General features: G+C 46.3%; 1 protein-coding gene across 3 annotated transcripts in view; it reads left to right on the top strand.

Moving 5' to 3' along the window:
• The first annotated feature begins 4126 nt into the window (after positions 1 to 4126).
• LOC136613282 (retinol dehydrogenase 7-like) overlaps positions 4127 to 19453 on the top strand; it is a 35366-nt gene continuing 20039 nt past the window's right edge. For 2 of the 3 annotated variants that reach the window (XM_066594039.1, XM_066594040.1), the window contains exon 1: positions 4158 to 4239. The gene's annotated coding sequence lies outside the window, so the exon portion shown is untranslated. Of the gene's footprint in view, positions 4240 to 19453 lie in introns of all 3 variants that reach the window. The other variant, XM_066594038.1, reaches the window with a different exon arrangement.

Here is a 19453-nt window from a genome sequence, read left to right on the forward strand (position 1 = left end):
ATAAAATATTAATATAATATTATTTTAGTATAACGTAAAGAATAATGAAGTAATAAGGTAATATAGATATACAATAAAGGTAATAGAGCAAATACATTTAGATATGATTAATCAGGATTATAAAACTACTAAAACCACCTCGTATTAGAATAAATTAATACATATTCGGAACTTTAAATATTTTCTAAAACTTCGTTTAAACCATTAGGTGCCAAAGTATTCAGTCTATAAATCCAAAACATTTCTTTACGCCGTAGGCTAATTGTAGATTTAGAAAACATACCTTCTTAATCTACAATTAGCTTATGGCGTAAAGAAATGTTTTGAATTTATAGACTGAAATGCTGGGACTGGAGAAAGTATAGGTCTGTTACAGGGGCTGTGCCAAACAAATTCTCGCTCACTCACTATCTCACACGATCACACTCACTCGAAGCTCCAAACCTACCTACCTTTAGTTGCTGTATGCAGAATTTCTGCCCGTGGAAGCTGCCATAGGATTGTTTTCGAAAACGCAATCCCAGACAGACGGTCGCGATTTGTCTGCGTAGAAAACAAATCGCAGCATGCTCTATTTCTGTGTGCGGAAATGTCACTCTCCGGCCGCCGGCCTCGGTTTGCGCATGCGCCGGCTGCCCGGCAGCCGGCACATAAAGGGTCCGGAGCCGCGGGAGCAGGTGAGTGCCGCGATGGTCTCTGCAGGGGCTCTGGTCACGTCCCGCTGCGATAATTCTTGCAGCCGCATCCGACCCAGACGTCTGCAGGCGGCCTTAAGCAACAGAGAGATATCCACACATGCCATACCTTAAGGAGAGTTGGGCTGCTGGGTCTACTCTCCAGTTCTTTAGAACCTCAGTAGTTACTTCCTTGGTGTAAGCCTGGACCTTGATTACATCTTCCTATGTGGAAAGAGCTAAAACCTTGTACAACAAAAACATTGCTTCTGCATCCTGGATTGGTTAACCCGATGATCCAACAAAATTTCCATTGCGTCACAAAGGGTGCGAAATCGAATGCGATTCCAAGAGCATATCTCGAGTCGGTGCCGACTTACCATCAAGCCAATCTACACATTGTAGTGAGCACCATCATCTCCGGGCCTTCTGCGTATAGTCCTTAGGAAGGGAGTGGTTTTTTTCTACAATTACCAATAGTGATTATCAATGCATAACCTGCTCTTCTTGTCCATCTTCATGATATCTAAAATAATCTACAAAAAAGCTCAAAATCTGCATTAGCAATTGGTTCATCTTTAACATGCTCAAATGCAATCATGTTAACATAGAACATCTTGATGTTCTAGTGATTTAAAATACAGAGTATTTTCAGGCTGCTCAGTCGTTACTGTTTCTATTCCGCTCCTCTTTTGAATCCCCCAAAGCGAAAGTGATGGATGCGGGATTCAACATAATTTCTGTTATGGCCCTATACTATAGTAAGGCATTAATTATTACTTCAATGGCTGCCCCTTGTGCAGGGCTCAATGGGTACAGAGGTGTGCGAGGAAGCACAACCCTTTCTTTAAGCTTGACCAAAACAGATGAGACTGGAAGCTTCCCAATTCCTGTCTTGCTAGTCTCCCATAGCATCTTTAGGAACTGAGTAAGCTGGGCTATATCTGCAGGGAGTATGGACATATTAGCTTTTTCCAAGAAGACAATAACTTTTACACTGACTAACTATTGTTTACATCTGCTTTTTCAAGCAATTAGTCAACCAGTAGTTGTCCCATGTAACCTTTACTTGCGAGAAGAAAAAAGTTTGGCACCGTATTAACCAGTAGAACAAAATGTTATTGTTCTCAGTAAGAGGAAAAATAATCTTGTAGATACGATACCTTTTAATATTTAACAAACAAAAATTATATATCAACAGCAAGCTTTCAAGGGTATTTAGGCCTCTTCATCAGGCTGATATAACAAATTATATCTGAAGAAACGCATATATGTACACAAAATAAATCACAAAGCACAATGAACATGGAGAATAAATCCTTATTTAGTTTATCGATAACAGTGTGAGAATTTTATGGTGTCTAAATTAATGAAAGTTCAGAGGCCTGATGCCCCCACTATCTCTGAACTAGCTCTCTCAGATGTTAGACCCTGGCTGTAGGATTTATGGTGGTTTCTATATGTACGTATGTATGTGTCTGTTTTTTATATGCATGTATCTAAATCCCCTCATGACCCAGAATGTACCTTTACATCATGGGTGGGTGGGGATTGTATGAAGCTGGATCAGGAGTCAAACCCACTCCATACACTGCAGGAGCCAGCTTTCCTTGACTGCTGCACAAACTCTGTTTTATTAATGTCATGCTCCACACCTGCCAGTCTCCCTGTGTCAGGAGTAGCAATTCTGTGCTGCAGATGGCTTCTCCCCTGACAACGCCTGTTCTCTGCCAGAGCCAATGCATTGTCAGGTACTCAGTGAATCCTGTTGTGACGTATATTACTGTATACTCCATACATTTAGTCATTAACAGTGCATGGAGTCCAGAGGGGAAAGGGCCCTGTCAAGGGGAGAAGCCACCTGCAGCATAGAACAGCTTCTCCTTACACAGTGCCCAGGTATGGCAGCAGAAGTGGGTCAGGACAGTTATAAAACAAGCCTTAGCGATAGACAGATCATGGGGCATAGGAGGATTGAAAATACAAATATAAAGGAGACATTTCTTAATAAACTAATATATGGGAACAGCTGTGCCTGCAGAGATGAGATTACAGCACAGGCACAGCCGAAGTTCACTCTTCTGCTATGCAGTTAGGTGGAGTACAGCTAAGATGGATTTCTTAGCACCATCTTCACCTAGCTGCATAGCTGAAGAGGGGTATAGAATTCACTAATAAAACCTTTTGTAAACATGCTTAGAAACATCCAGTAACTTGAAGCTTCTGGGCCCCAATGCAAAACCTGTAACAGGGCCCCCCAACTATAATGGTTTATTCATAGTATTGGGCTCCCTACATGGAGAGGAGAGGCCTTATGAGTCCCCTAAGGCTCCTGGGCCAGGTGCAACTCCATCCTCTATAATTACACCACTGGAAACATCCATTCTGTACATTAAAAAAGTGCAGTTGTCCTTAAAGTAAACTGTAGCTTACAGCCCATTATGAAAAGCACTTAAGAGCAAACCACAAAACCATAATGACATCCAATGAGGTAACATTAAATTCAATAATATAACCTGACCTCACTAACAAATGAGAGCATATTATAAATCTCCAACCAGGATTATATACCGTATATACTCGAGGATAAGCCGACTTTTTCAGCACATTTTTTTATGCTGAAAAAGCCGCCCTTGGCTTATACTCGAGTGCAGGTCCATGCATCAGTGCTTTCAATGGGGCTGCCGCTGCTGCCGGCGGCCCCATTGGAAGCAATGGGCTGCATGCAGTTATTTTCAAGGAAGGGCTTTAAATATAAGCCCTTCCCTGAAAATCATCCCTTAACATGCGTAAAAAATAAATACTCACCTCTCCGCCGCTGCCGTGGCTCAGGCGCATCCAGCTGCTTGGACCTCCGGCAGTGCAGTGACGTTCTTTCAGCAGGTGGGGATTTAAAATCTCCGCCTGCAGAAAGGACTGTATCTGATTGGCTGAGCGCTCAGCCAATCACAGGCAGCGCTCAGCCATTCATTAAATAACAGCTAAGCACTGCCTGTGATTGGTCACAGTGCTCAGCCAATCACAAGCAGCGCTGGGTCATTCATTAAATTCTAAATTCCTGCCTGCTGAAAAGAACTTCACTGCACTGCCGGAGGAACAAGCGGCTGGACGTGCCTGAGCACCAACAGCGGCAGAGAGGTGGGTATTTATTTTTTTATTTTTTACACATGTTAGGGATGATTTTCAGGGAAGGGCTTATATTTAAAGCCCTTCCTCAAAAATCGCTGCACGCAGCCCATTGCTTTCAATGAGGCTGCCGACAGCAGAGGCGGCCCCATTGAAAGCAATGGGGCACGGACCTCACTCTAGTATAAAGCAACCCTACGCTTATACTTCAGTCAATAAGTTTTCCCAGTTTTGGGGGGTAAAACTTGGTGCCTCAGCTTTTACTCGAGTATGCTTATATTCAAGTATATACGGTAATCACTTTGATCTGTTCTCTACCCGTTCCTGCAGCCTGCAATGTGTTTGCTTTCATGAACCAGCAGACACTCCTCTTTTCCTTTGAGCGTGTTTTATACGCTTTCTGTACAGAATCCCCTCAGATATCTTCATACTATCAAAGGTGAGTTTTAAGCAGCTTAATTTCACATGCCATTATATTCGTACTGAGGATTTCACCGTGTACAGCTTTCTTTCCAGCTTCATAATAATAGTGCATAACAACAGTAATAATGTGTGATGAAGCTAATTTTCATTTTTTCTATTTTCTGAAGAATCAAGATCAACACAATCAATCATTTTAGGCAATCATGTGTCATTCCAAATTAATGCAAACGTATTTGCGTTATGTAAAAGATCATTTTTTACTTTGCATCTGCATGTACACACTGTGCATTGTCATTCATACTGATCACTTCTTAAACAACTAGTAATAGGAGACAGGTCATCAAACCCAATGTTCTTATTTAGTAAGATGCTTTATTCTATGGGTGAGTTCACAGAATTACATCTCAGACCTGCATTTCATTTTTTTCCATGACTGGCAATGGATCCAAACATGACGGCAATAAATGACCTTTGCTTTGGAAAATGTTCGTTCCTCATGCTGGGATACAGTCCAAAATATAGAAGGTGATATGTGCCTCGTAAAGGAGTATGAAAATGGCATGGAAAGGGTAGCTTATCCCTATAACAGTAACGGCCTGAAAAGGCAGGAGTTGTTAGAACACAGGGTGTATAGAAAAAAAGCCAAGGAATCTAGGAGATGTGCCAATACTCTTTCCTTCAGGAAGTGGGCAGCTAGAACAAAACTTTACTAGACTTGAGCAAAAAGAGAACGTAAATAGGGATGGGGGGAGGGGCTACAAAAAGCAGAACGAGTACAGCAGGAGGAGCTCTGCTCATGGAGAAAGATTCAATATAACTTGCAATGTATTCATTTTCTCATTGATTAACAGTAAGATATCTTCACACTATCAAAGGGGAGTTTTAAGCTGTTTAAACACATATCAATATTGAGCATACATTGAGCATCCATGTACAGATATCTTTCAAGCTTCATAGTAATAATTAGAGATGAGCGAGCGTACTCGTCCGAGCTTGATGCTCGTTCGAGTATTAGGGTGTTCCAGATGCTCGTTACTCGAGACGAGCACCACGCGGTGCTCGACTCCATTACATTTCCTTCCCTGAGAAATTAGCGCGCTTTTCTGGCCAATAGAAACACAGGGAAGGCATTACAACTTCCTCCTGTGACATTCCAGCCCTATCCCACCCCCCTGCAGTGAGTGGCTGGGGAGATCAGATGACACCCGAGTATTTAAATCTGTCCCGCCCGCGGCTCCCCACAGATGCACCCTGAGAGAAATCAGGGAAAGTGCTGTCTTGCTGTAGCTGCTATAGGGAGAGTGTTAGGTGTTATTTTAGTCTTCAAGAACCCCAATGGTCCTTCTTAGGGCCACATCTGACCGTGTGCAGTACTGTTGAGGCTGCTTTTAGGAGTGTTGGACAATTTATTTATTTTTGGTATATCGGGCGTGCAGACCATAGCATCCTCAGTCTGCAGTCATTTTACAGAGTATAGGGGCAGTACTGGTGAGGTAGGGACAGTGGTACAGGGAAAGAGGTATACTGGCTATATAGGCAGTGGGCTTTTACCCAAAAAGTGGAAGAAAATACTATATTTGGCTTGCCTTTGACCGTTTTCAGTTTACGGCGTGTCTGCTGGGGGTAGTAGTCGCTGATTAATACCCAGCCTTGCGCATAATTGTTTCCTGGCTGCACTGGGCTTTCAGTAACCACAGTCATCCTCCAACAGGGAAATCCAAATACAGGGTATATCAGAGGCAGTGGGCTTTTTCCCAAAAAGTGGAAAAAAATACTATATTTGGCCTGCGTGTGACCGTCTTCAGTTTGCGGCGTGTGTGCTGGGGGTAGTAGTCGCTGATTAATACCCAGCCTGGATCTGCTGTGCGTTCCGTAAGCGAAGTCAGCTTCCAACCACAGGCCAATAAGCGGCACATTTAATTACAGCGTTTTGTTTCTGCTCTACTCGTAATACACCATGCTGAGGGCTAGGGGTAGGCCTAGAGGACTTGGACGGGGGCGAGGACGCGGAGGCCCAAGTCAGGGTGTGGGCACAGGCCGAGCTCCTGGTCCAGGTGTATCGCAACCGACTGCTGCGGGATTAGGAGAGAGGCAAGTTTCTGGGGTCCCCAGATTCATCTCACAAATAATGGGTCCACGTGGTAGACCTTTATTAGAAACTGAGCAGTGTGAGCAGGTCCTGTCGTGGATGGCAGAAAGTGCATCCAGCAACCTATCGACCACCCAGTCTTCTACGCCGTCCACAGCTGCAACTCTGGCTGCTGTTCCTCCTTCCTCCCAGCCTCCTCACTCGATGAAAATGACACATTCTGAGGAGCAGGCAGACTCCCAGGAACTGTTCTCGGGCCCCTGCCGAGATTGGGCAGCAATGGTTCCTCTCCCACCGGAGGAGTTTGTCGTGACCGATGCCCAACCTTTGGAAAGTTCCCGGGGTCCGGGGGATGAGGCTGGGGACTTCTGGCAATTGTCTCAAGAGCTTTCAGTGGGTGAGGAGGACAGTGAGGTAGTAGTCAGGGCAGTAAGTCCGAGGGAGGAGCGCACAGAGGATTCAGAGGAAGAGCAGCTGGACGATGAGGTGACTGACCCCACCTGGTTTGCTCAACCTACTGAGGACAGGTCTTCAGAGGGGGAGACAACTGCAGGCGCAGGGCAGGTTGGTAGAGGCAGTGCGGTGGCCAGGGGTAGAGACAGGGCCTGACCGAATAATCCACCAACTGTTTCCCAAAGCGCCCCCTTGTGCCATGCCACCCCGCTCAAAGGTGTGGCAATTTTTCACTGAGAGTGCAGACGACCGACGAACTGTGGTGTGCAAGATCAGCCGGGGAGCCACCACCACCAGCATGCGCAGGCATATGATGGCCAAGCACCAAACAAGGTGGGACGAAGGCCGTTCACCGCCCCCGGTTTGCCCCACTGCCTCTCCCCCTGTGCCCCAACCTGCCACTGAGATCCAACCCCCCTCTCACGACACAGGCATGACCGTCTCCCGGCCTTCACCCACACGCTCACCTCCGCTGTCCTCAGCCGCATCCAGCAATGTCTCTCAGCGCAGCGTCCAGCCATCGCTAGCGCAACTGTTTGAGCGCGAGCGCAAGTACGCCGCCACGCACCCGCATGCTCAAGCGTTAAACGTGCACATAGCCAAATTGATCAGCCTGGAGATGCTGCCGTATAGGCTTGTGGAAATGGAGGCTTTCAAAAACATGATGGCGGCGGCGGCCCCGCGCTACTCGGTTCCCAGTCGTCACTACTTTTCCCGATGTGCCGTCCCAGCCCTGCACGACCACGTCTCCCGCAACATTGTACGCGCCCTCACCAACGCAGTTACTGGCAAGGTCCACTTAATAACGGACACGTGTACAAGCACGGGCAGGGCCACTATATCTCCCTGACGGCACATTGGGTGAATTTAGTGGAGGCTGGGACCGAGTCAGAGCCTGGGACTGCTCACGTCCTACCCACCCCCAGAATTGCGGGCCCCAGCTCGGTGCTGGTATCTGCGGCGGTGTATGCTTCCTCCACTTAACCACCCTCCTCCTCCTACGCAACCTCTGTCTCGCAATCAAGATGTGTCAGCAGCAGCACGTCGCCAGCAGTCGGTGTCGCGCGGCGTGGCAGCACAGCGGTGGCCAAGCGTCAGCAGGCCGTGTTGAAACTACTCAGCTTAGGAGAGAAGAGGCACACGGCCCACGAATTGCTGCATGGTCTGACAGGGCAGACCGACCGCTGGCTTTCATCGCTGAGCCTCCAACCGGGCATGGTCGTGTGTGACAACGGCCGTAACCTGGTGGCGGCTCTGCAGCTCGGCAGCCTCACGCACGTGCCATGCCTGGCCCATGTCTTTAATTTGGTGGTTCAGCGCTTTCTGAAAAGCTACCCACGCTTGTCAGACCTGCTCGGAAAGGTGCGCCGGCTCAGCGCACATTTCCGCAAGTCCAACACGGACGCTGCCACCCTGCGGACCCTGCAACATCGGTTTAATCTGCCAGTGCACCGACTGCTGTGCGATGTGCCCACACGGTGGAACTCTACGCTCCACATGTTGGCCAGGCTCTATGAACAGCATAGAGTTATAGTGGAATACCAACTCCAACATGGGCGGCGCAGTGGGAGTCAGCCTCCTCAATTCTTTACAGAAGAGTGGGCCTGGTTGGCAGACATCTGCCAGGTCCTTGGAAACTTTGAGGAGTCTACCCAGATGGTGAGCGGGGATGCTGCAATCATTAGCATCACCATTCCTCTGCTATGCCTCTTGAGAAGTTCCCTGCTAAGCATAAAGGCAGATGCTTTGCGCTCGGAAACGGAGGCGGTGGAAAACAGTATGTCGCTGGATAGTCAGAGCACCCTCATGTCTATATCTCAGCGCGTTTTGGAGGAGGAGGAGGGGGAGGAGCATGAGGAGGAGGGGGAAGAGACAGCTTGGCCCACTGCTGAGGGTACCCATGCTGCTTGCCTGTCATCCTTTCAGCGTGTATGGCCTGAGGAGGAGGAGGAGAATCCTGAAAGTGATCTTCCTAGTGAGGACAGCCATGTGTTGCGTACAGGTACCCTGGCACACATGGCGGACTTCATGTTAGGATGCCTTTCTCGTGACCCTCGCGTTACACGCATTCTGGCCACTACGGATTACTGGGTGTACACACTGCTCGACCCACGGTATAAGGACCTTTCCACTCTCATACCCGAAGAGGAAAGGGGTTCGAGAGTGATGCTATACCACAGGACCCTGGTGGACAAACTGATGGTAAAATTCCCATCCAACAGCGCTAGTGGCAGAAGGCGCAGTTCCGAGGGCCAGGTAGCAGGGGAGGCGCGGAGATCAGGCAGCAAGGCTTGCAAGCTTTATGGCTCCCCAGCAAGACTGTGTCACCGCTCCCCAGTCAAGGCTGAGTCGGCGGGAGCACTGTAAAAGGATGGTGAGGGAGTACGTAGCCGATCGCACGACCGTCCTCCGTGATGCCTCTGCTCCCTACAACTACTGGGTGTCGAAGCTGGACACGTGGCCTGAACTCGCGCTGTATGCCCTTGAGGTGCTTGCTTGTCCTGAGGCTAGCGTCTTGTCAGAGAGGGTGTTTAGTGTGGCTTGGGGAATCATCACGGGCAAGCGTACCCGCCTGCCAACTGACAGTGCCGACAGGCTTACACTCATAAAGATGAACAAAGCCTGGATTTCCCTAGACTTCTCTTCTCCACCAGCGGACAGCAGCGGTACCTAAACAATACGTAGGCTGCACCCGCGGATGGAAGCATCGTTCTCTATCACCATAAAAAACGGGGACCTTTTAACTTCATCAATCTGTGTATTATATTCATCCTCCTCCTCCTGCTCCTCCTCCTGAAACCTCACGTAATCACGCCGAACGGGCAATTTTTCTTAGGCCCACAAGGCTCAGTCATATTACTTTTGTAAGCAATGTTTTTACGTTTCAATTCTCATTAAAGCGTTGAAACTTGCACCTGAAACAATTTTTATTTTTATTGGGCTGCCTCCAGGCGTAGTTACAAATTAAGCCACAGTAACCAAAGAGATTAATGGGTTTCACCTGCCCTCTTGGTTGGGCATGGGCAATTTTTCTGAGGTACATTAGTACTGTTGGTACACCAATTTTTTTGGGCCATCGCCTACAGTGTAATCCTAGTAATTTTTATGGGCTTCGCCTGCACTCATGGTACAGCAAGGTGTGTGGGGTTGGCCTACATAAATGTAACTGGGGCCTTGTCTATACGGCAACTATTGAAATGTGAAAGAGACTGTTATCTCCCTAAACTGCTGCAACGGGAATGTTACTGTGGCCTGTCTTGACTGCTACTACTACTGAAATGGAACTAAGACCGTGCTCCCCCTATACTGCTGCTTCGGAATTATTACTGGGGCCTGTCTTGACTGCTACTATTACTGAAATGGAACTAATACTGTGCTCCCCCTATACTGCTGCTAGTGATATGTTACTGGGGCCTGTCTTGACTGCTACTACTATTGAAATGGAACTAATACTGTGCTCCCCCTATACTGCTGCTAGTGATATGTTACAGGGGCCTGTCTTGACTGCTACTACTACTGAAATGGAACTAATACTGTGCTCCCCCTATACTGCTGCTAGTGATATGTTACTGGGGCCTGTCCCTAATGCTACCGCTGAAATGTTACTAATTCTGGGCTCTGCCTATACCGCTGCTAATGCTATGTCACTGGGGTGTGGAAACGGAGGCTTTCCAAAGACATGATGGCGGCAAGGCCAATTCCCACCAACGCGGTTACTGTTAAGGTGCATATAACCACGTACACGTGGAGAGGACACGTAGTGCCTCAAAAACATCCCCCTCCTCCTCCAACAATGAAAACATTCTTGGCAAATACCTTTGCATTGGTCTGTTTGGTGGCAGTCAAAGAATTTCACCTTTAACGACACAACAAGAGAGCCCCCCCACCATCCCCCCGTCACGGCCCACTTAATCATGGCCACATTCTGAAAACCAACTAAATAAAACCGCGCTACTAGGTCCGCAGTCGCGACCACATTCCCACCAACGCGGTTACTGTTAAGGTACATATTACCAGTCTGACTGGGGCATACACTGTGGGCCGAAGCCCACCTGCATTGTATCTGACATTAGCTCTGCTGAGCAGGGCACTGCAATGGGATACATTTATGTACCGCCGATGGGTTCCAGGGAGCCACCCATGCTGTGGGTCCACAGGGACTTGACATTACGGATTTGTACCTGCCAGTGTCTATGTATTAAAAACCCCGGTCAGACTGGGGCATGCAGTGTGGGCAGAAGCCCACCTGCATTTAATCTGACGTTACCTCAGCTGTGCTGGGCACTGCAATGGGATTTGTTTATGTACCGCCGGTGGGTTCCAGGGAGCCACCCATGCTTTGGGTCCACACGGACTTCACATTACGGAGTTGTACCTGCCTGTGTCTACTTATAAAAAAAAACCGAGTCTGACTGGGGCATGCAGTGTGGGCCGAAGCCCACCTGCGTTTAATCTGACGTTAACTCAGCCATGCTGGGCAATGCAATGGGATTTATTTATGTAACGCCGGTGGCTTCCTGGGACCCACCCATGCTGTTGGTCCGCACAGAGTTGTACCTGCGTGTGTCTACTTATAAAGAACCCCAGTCTGACTGGGGCATGCAGTGTGGGCCGAAGCCCACCTGTATTTAATCTGACGTTAGCTCTACTATCCGGGCCACTGCATTGGGACAAACTACAGGAGCAATACAGCGCTAATGAGACGTGCACAGCTACGCTAGCATTGGAGTCCGCTGTAGGCACGCGATTGCTAAGGGTTTGTGCAGAGCCCTATGTCCTATGTGCAGTGAAAGTCCGCTTCCTGCCTAGGATTGCTGAATCTGTGGGCCGAGGCCTATTCCGTGGGCGTGGTGCAAGTCTGCCATGTTTGGCGGCTCAGATCAATTTTTTGTTCATGTCTTGGGCTTCCTAGGACCCACCTATGCTGTTGGTGCAAACTTAGTTCCCATTGCAGCGTTTGACCTGTCTGGTACAAAGGCACTGACTGACTTGGGCAGGGGGCAGAGAGCTGACGGCTTTCCCCTTGCAGTGTGGATTGAGCTATGCGACACCTTGACAGAATGAATACTGTGTGGCACATGGATTCCCCATTGCTATGCCCACGTTTGCAGCTCCTGAAGGAGGTGGCACAGGATTGGAGTTCTCGTTGCTTCTGTACAGCATTGTGGGCTATCACCCTGCCCCTTTTAAAGAGGGTCGCTGCCTGGCCCTGCCAACCCTCTGCAGTGTGTGCCTCCGGTTCCTCCTCATGGCAGATGCACTTATAAATAGACATGAGGGTGGTGTGGCTATGAGGCCAGCGTGTGGCATGAGGGCAGCTGAAGGCTGCGCAGGGACACTTTGGTGTGTGCTGTGGACACTGGTCGTGCGGGGGGGTTGGGCAGCATGTAACCCAGGAGAAGTGGCAGCGGAGTGTCATGCAGGCAGTGATTGTGCTTTGTTGGAGGTAGTGTGGTGCTTAGCTAAGGTATGCCTTGCTAATGAGGGTTTTTCAGAAGTAAAAATTGTTGGGGGAGGGGGGGGGCCACTCTTGCCGCTCTTGTGGCTTAATATTGGGACCTGGGAACTTGAGATTCAGCCCAACATGTAGCCCCTGGCCTGCCCTATCCGTTTCTGTGTCGTTCCCATCACTTTCTTGAATTTCCCAGATTTTCACAAATGAAAACCTTAGCGAGCATCGGCAATATACAAAAATGCTTGGGTCACCCATTGACTTCAATGGGGTTCGTTACTCGAAACGAACCCTCAAGCATTGCGGGAAGTTCGACTCAAGTAACGAGCACCCGAGCATTTTGGTGCTCGCTCATCTCTAGTAATAATGTACCATGAACCTGATATCCATTTCTTCTATATTCTGAAAGATAAGAATCAAAAACACTACAATCAATCATTTTAAGCAATTGTGTTTTTATCCAAATTAATTTAAATGTATTTTTATAAGATCATTTTTTATTCTACATCTGCCCCATCACAAAGAGCTGTATCATTCACACACTGTTCATTGGCATTCATACTAATCCCTTCTTAAACACCTTAGTAATAGCAGTAACACAGCAATATACATTACACTACCAACTCCTTAAAGGGGTTGTCCCGCGCCGAAACGGGTTTTTTTTTTCAACAGCCCTCCCGTTCGGCGCGAAACAAACCCGATGCAGGGACTTAAAAAAAAAACCGCACAGCGCTTACCTGAATCCCCGCGCTCCGGTGACTTCTTACTTACCGGGTGAAGATGGCCGCCGGGATCTTCTCCCTCGGTGGACCGCAGGGCTTCTGTGCGGTCCATTGCCGATTCCAGCCTCCTGATTGGCTGGAATCGGCACGTGACGGGGCGGAGCTACCAGGAGCCGCTCTCCGGCACGAGCGGCCCCATTCAGAAAAGAAGAAGACCGGGACTGCGCAAGCGCGTCTAATCCGGCGATTAGACGCTGAAAATTAGACGGCACCATGGAGACGAGGACGCTAGCAACGGAACAGGTAAGTGAATAACTTCTGATAACTTCTGTATGGCTCATAATTAATGCACAATGTATATTACAAAGTGCATTAATATGGCCATACAGAAGTGTATAGACCCACTTGCTTTCGCGGGACAACCCCTTTAAGGACAAGGCCCTTTTTTCCCCCATTTTCTTTTTTCTTCGCCTTTTAAAAAATCGCAGATGTCTGAAGGCTTGTTTTTTTGCAAGACGAGTTGTATTTTTCAATGGCAGTACTTAATGTACCACATAATGTACTGAAAAACTTAGAAAAAAATCCTAAATGGAGTAAAATGAAAAAAAAGCTACGATCTGCCATCTTTGGCCTCAGTCACACGGGCGTTTTGACGCACAAATTTTTTAACACATCAGTTATAAGTTCAAAAATTTGCGTGACCAAAGCAGGCGTCACTGTGGAAAAAACGCTGCTAGCAGCGTTTATCCGCTCGAAAAGAGCGCTGCCCGCTATCCCCTGCTGCGGCTGTGACAGCTGCAGCAGGGGATTCCTTGGATGTCAAACCCCTGGAGGCTGTCACATCTAGGGGTTTCACCTGTGGTCAATGGGGCCGGCGGCAGCTGCGGCGGCCCCGTTGACATACAGAGAACATCGTGATCCTCTGCTACAGCTGTGACAGCTGTGGCAGAGGATTTCTTCATCTCTGCCGGGAGTCCTATTGTCACTAGACACTATGACAGCATTGTCACAGTGTCTAGTGAAAATGGGACTCCCCGTGCAAGTGAAGAAATCCTCTGCCACAGCTGTAGCAGAGGATCACGATGTTCTCCCATTGAATTCAATGGAGCCAGCAATACAATTGACTCCATTGAAAGCAATGGGCTGCCGGCCAGCGCTGCAGTGATTTTCGGGGAAGGGCTTAAAATATAAGCCCTTCTCTGAAAATCAATCCAAAAATGTGTAAAAATAAATAAATATATATTATATATATATATATATATATATATATATATATATATATACTCAGGTAGAAGATTGAGAAATGCTTAAACTGAACAATAAGTGAACGAGCCAAGAATGATTTCTATGCCTTCAGAAATCGATTGACGAAGGAGAAGCAAACGGTTCGGTTGTTGACTCTCATTTGGACTGTTAGATAATTATCGTTCACTTTAATTCGTTTGAATGATTTTTTGAACAATACTCATTCCGTCAAAACACACTTCTAATGTGATGTGTTATCATGGTGCAGAATCTGCGTGGTTTATTAACACTTTGAAGTACTTTACAGTGGTTTTAGTTGTGTAAAGATAAGAGTACAATAGCTTTTTTATGGGTTACGGTTCCCTTATACACTAACACAGATGGGGGTTCTTTACTGTAAGAGCAGTGAGACTTGAGACCATGAAATTCTCTGCCTGAGAATGTGGTGATGCCAAACTTAATGAAAGAGTTTAAGAGGGGCCTGGACACCTTTCCTGAGCATTATAATATTACATGTTATAGACACTGATTACTTTAGAAAGGTCGGTATTTCAGGGATTATTTTGATTGCCAGATTGGAGTCGGGCAGAAATGTTTTTGGACTCTATCTCACTAGGGGTTTTTTTGCCTTCCTCTGGATCTACATTAGGGTGGGGGTAATAGACTGAACTGGATGGACATATGTATATTTACAGCCTAAGGGTGCATTCACACGAACGTATATTGGCTCGGTTTTCACGCCAAGCCGATATACGTTGTCTCTCTCTGCAGGGGGGGGGGAGGATGAAAGAGCCAGAAGCAGGAACTGAGCTCCAGCCCCCCTCTCTGCCTCCTCTCTGCCCCTCTGCACTATTTGCAATGAGAGGAGGCGGGACGGGGGCGGGGCTAATGGGCGAGAATTATAGTGCAGAGGGGCGGAGAGGAAACAGAGAGGGGGCGGGAGCTCAGTTCCTGCTCCTGGCTCTTCCAGCCTCCCCCCCCCCCTGCAGATGAGGACGACGTATATCGGCTCGGCGTGAAAACCGAGCCGATATACGTTCGTGGGAATGCAGCCTAAGGGCTACTTCAGATGGGTGTTTGCGCAACTATGCTTGCTTCTACGGAGGTAAAAATCTTTTTTTTTTACCTTTCAAACTCTGCTCTATTCCACACGAGTTTGAAAAAGAAAGTGGAATGTTAGGGCAAGTCCTATAATTTCTAGGGCATAGTATTAACCTCCAAGAATTCAGCTAGGGAAAACAAAACCATTGAAATCAATGGTTTTGTTTTGTCCCGTTATGTGGCCGTGTTAGTGCTGCAAAAGGATTTTGCTTTTTAGGTATGTCTTTAGGTATCGAAATTAATTGTTTAGATTTGAGCTCGAAACAGCTTACAGATCACATATGCATTTGATGTGATTAAAAGTCATCTGTTAATTGCATTAACAAGCAAAAGTATAATGCAAAAGACATTTGCAATGAGGCTAGAAGACGCCTCACTTCTAATAATAATAATTTATTATAATTCATTTATTATTATTGGTTAATAAAACTAAACATAGACCAGTGATGTCTTAGTTGTCAGACAGGACTTCTCTCAAGCCAAAATGTACAAGATGTATAAACAACAAGATATAGCTTTTTCTTGAAGAATGGGTTGTGCTGACACTGAAACCATCAGTCTGGTTTCATTATCTCTTCAGCACTGGACGCTCTGGACAATGAAGGCCTTTAGAACTATTCTGCAAAGTTTTTGTTAAAGGAAAATGACAACAATATGATGACAGGCTAGAGCATACAAGATGGAAGATGGATACAAAATGGATTCATATTAACTGCCCATCTGTTTAAACCCTAACATAGTATGTTACAATTCCAAGTGTGCACTAATAATTAGATAGTATTAGTAAATCTGTCATATAATGTTGCAAAGTAAATTTAGTATTGAAGTTTTAAAACAATTAATTCTAGAGTTATTTACTACTGAATAGAAAATAACAAGGAACCATAGATTCAATAGAACCAAGATTACTTCATAGTTATTTTATCACATAAGAGATCGTATAGCCATTAACCCACTAGTGACGGCCCCATTGCCTTTTTACGTCCTGTCCTGCTGGGCTTAATTCCTAGAGGACGTAAAAACATGCCTCCTCTAGGAATGAAAGCCCTGCAGGCTCAGGACGTGATAGCTCCATGCTGCCGGTTACCGGAGGTAGCCGACAGCATGGAGCTGTCATCCAGGGCCCGCGGGACCCCACCCCCAGTCACGCGATCGCCGGTATCCCCCGGATACCAGCGATCGCGTTAAAGTCTATGCAAAGTTAAAAACAATTAAAGTTTCAGCTCCCCTTATGAATCGGATCCGTAAGGGGAGCTGAGAGTACGTTACGTCACACACATTGCGTCACACGCTTGTGCAGAGAGACGGGAGGCCCAGGAAATTTTAAAAATCCCTGCTCCCAGCTAGTATGAGTAGCCGAGAGCAGGGAGCTGTCACCAGGAGCCGCTTTATGCGGTTCCCGGTCACATGATCGCTGCTATCCAATGGATAGCAGCGATCATGTAAAAGTTAAAAAAAAGTTCAAAAAGTGAAAAAAAAAAGAAAAAAGTTTGTTTCATCTCCCCTCATGGATCATATCCATGAGGGGAGATGAGATTACGTACCTAAAGCCCCCAGATTTATCCGCAGACCTTGCCCGGATTTTTTGCATGCGTCCGTCGCCAAAATGGCGGATGCAGGCGCAAAAGCCGCAGATTGGTGGGGTAATTTAAAATCTCCCTGCACCTGGCTACTAAATGTAGCTAAGAGCCTGGAGATTTCATGGGGTGCCATGGTGCGCTTTTTTCAGTCACATGATCGCCGTTATCCAATGGATAACAGCGATCACGTAAAAGTTTTTTAAAAAAGCTCAATTTTCACCTCCCGTCACGGATCGGATCCGTGAGGGGAGGTGAAATTACTTAAATAAGGCCACCGGCGATGTCCCCTGACGAGATCCTTACCCGCGGACCTTTCCCCAGTTTTGGCGCATGCGCCCGTCGCCAATATGGCGGACACAAGCGCAGAAGCTGGGGAGGGCAAGAGGAAATTTAAATTCTCCTTGCTCCTGGCTACTAAAGGTAGCCAAGAGCTTGGAGATGTCACGGGGGGCCGCTGTGAGCGGTCTTCGGTCACGTGATCGCCATTATCCAATGGATAATGGCGATCACGTAAAAGTTAAAAGACAGTTAAAGTTTGACGCTCCGTTTAGTTTGGGCCCCGTTGTGCATCCAGGCAGAAGATTAGGGCCACAATGGGTATGTTTCTGAACATGGGACAAATGGGGGTATGCGTTTTGGGGTGAAAGTCTTTATTCCTATGTATGCTGTACAAAAAAACCTATTTTTAAAATGACATAATTGCCAAAAAAACAAAAATCGCAATTTTTTCCTTCCGCTTTGCTTCGATTCATTTAAAAACGGTGGAATCAAAATACGCAGTACACCCCCAGATGAATGCGTTAAGGGATCTAGTTTTTAAAACGGGGTCATTTGTGGGGGTTCTCTATCGTTTTGGCCGCTCAAGGGGTCTACAAGTGGGCAATGGGGCGTAAAACGCCTTTAAGCAAAACGTCTGTTCTGAAAACCACCCGCTGCTCCTTTTGTTTTGGGCCCCGTTGTGCATACGGACAGAAGATTAGGGCCACAATGGGTATGTTTCTGAACACAGAACAAACGGGGGTATCCATTTTGGGGTGAAAGCCTCCATTCATATGTCTGCTGTTGCCAAAAAAAAAAAAGTTTTTAAAATCACATAATTGATTAAAAAAAAACAAAAATCGTAATTTTTTCCTTCTGCTTTGCTTTGACTCATTCAAAAACCGTTGGGTCAAAATATGCAGTACACCCCTAGATTAATGCGCTAAGAGGTCTAGTTTCCAAAATGAGGTCATTTGTGGAGGTCCTCCGCATTTTGGCCGCTCGAGGGGTCTACAAGTGACCAATGGGGCCTAAAACACCTTCAAGCAAAATGTCTGATCTGAAAGCCACCGGCTGCTCCTTTCGGTTTTGGCCCCGTTGTACATATGGACAGAAGATTAAGGCCACAATGGGTATTTTTCTGAACACAGGACAAACAGGGGTATGCATTTTGAGGTGTAAATCCTCATTTTCATGTGCACTATAGGTAGAAAATCCTGTGTTTAAAATTACGTATTTGCAAAAATATGAAATTTTATTTTTTCTACTCTAAATTGCATTAATTCCTGAAAAGAGACAGTGGGGTCAAAATACTCCTGACCCCCCTCAGTGAATACATTAAGGGGTGTAGTTTTTAAAATGGGGTCATTTGTGGGGGTACCTATCAATCTGACACCTATGAGCCTTTGCAATCTTGGCTTGGTGTAGGAAAACAAAGTGTTCCTCAAAATGCTGAAAAGTAACGTTAAATTTGTACGTCTCCTAAATGGTTAAAAAAGAACGAAAGTTTTTCAAACATGCGTTCAGAATAAAGTGAACAGATGGAAATATATATCTTAGCAAAAATGTGTACAGTATGTTTGCACATATTTGAGATATTACAGTTGAAAATGTGAAAACATGACAATTTTTTCAAAATTTTCCCAATATTGGCACTTTTAATAAATATACACAGGTATATTGGTCTATTTTTACCACCTAAATAAAGTACAACATGTGGCAAAAAAACAATGTCAGAATCACTTGGATATGCAGAGCCTTCACGGAGTTATGATATGTTAAGTGACACATGTCAGATTTCCAAAATTTGGCTCCGTCACAAAGGCGCAAACAGGCTTCGTCACTAAAGGGTTAATAGTGTCTGTGCAATTGAGTCATTAGTAAAACTACTTTCCCTAAAAGTATATTCACACATAGCGGACTTGGTGTGGATTTTCTGCAACAGTTTGTGTGAATTTTGGTGTGGATCTGTAGTAGAATTGACCACATTTAATGGAAAAGCTGAAATCTGCTGCAGATCAGCCCCATAATCTGTATCAAAATTCAGAGCAAAGGGTGTGGATTTTGCTGCTACTTTTGGTTCAAATCTACAGCAAAATACGCAATGTTTGAACATACCCTGCAAAAGGAAATCGTATTTTCATAACACATTGTTTTTTTTGGGCCTATGTGGTATCTGTATTATATCATGTGACATCACCGAGACCACAGGAGAGGAGGCAATGAGTGTCAGCTTTCTATGAGGAAACCCCATTGGAAACAAGCCGACTAATCTTTGTATACACTGCAGAAAAGAAAACATCCAGAGCAGTCGATTATCAATCATTGAA

Source organism: Eleutherodactylus coqui, chromosome 1 (genome assembly GCF_035609145.1).
Source record: "Eleutherodactylus coqui strain aEleCoq1 chromosome 1, aEleCoq1.hap1, whole genome shotgun sequence".
NCBI classification, from domain to species: domain Eukaryota; kingdom Metazoa; phylum Chordata; class Amphibia; order Anura; family Eleutherodactylidae; genus Eleutherodactylus; species Eleutherodactylus coqui.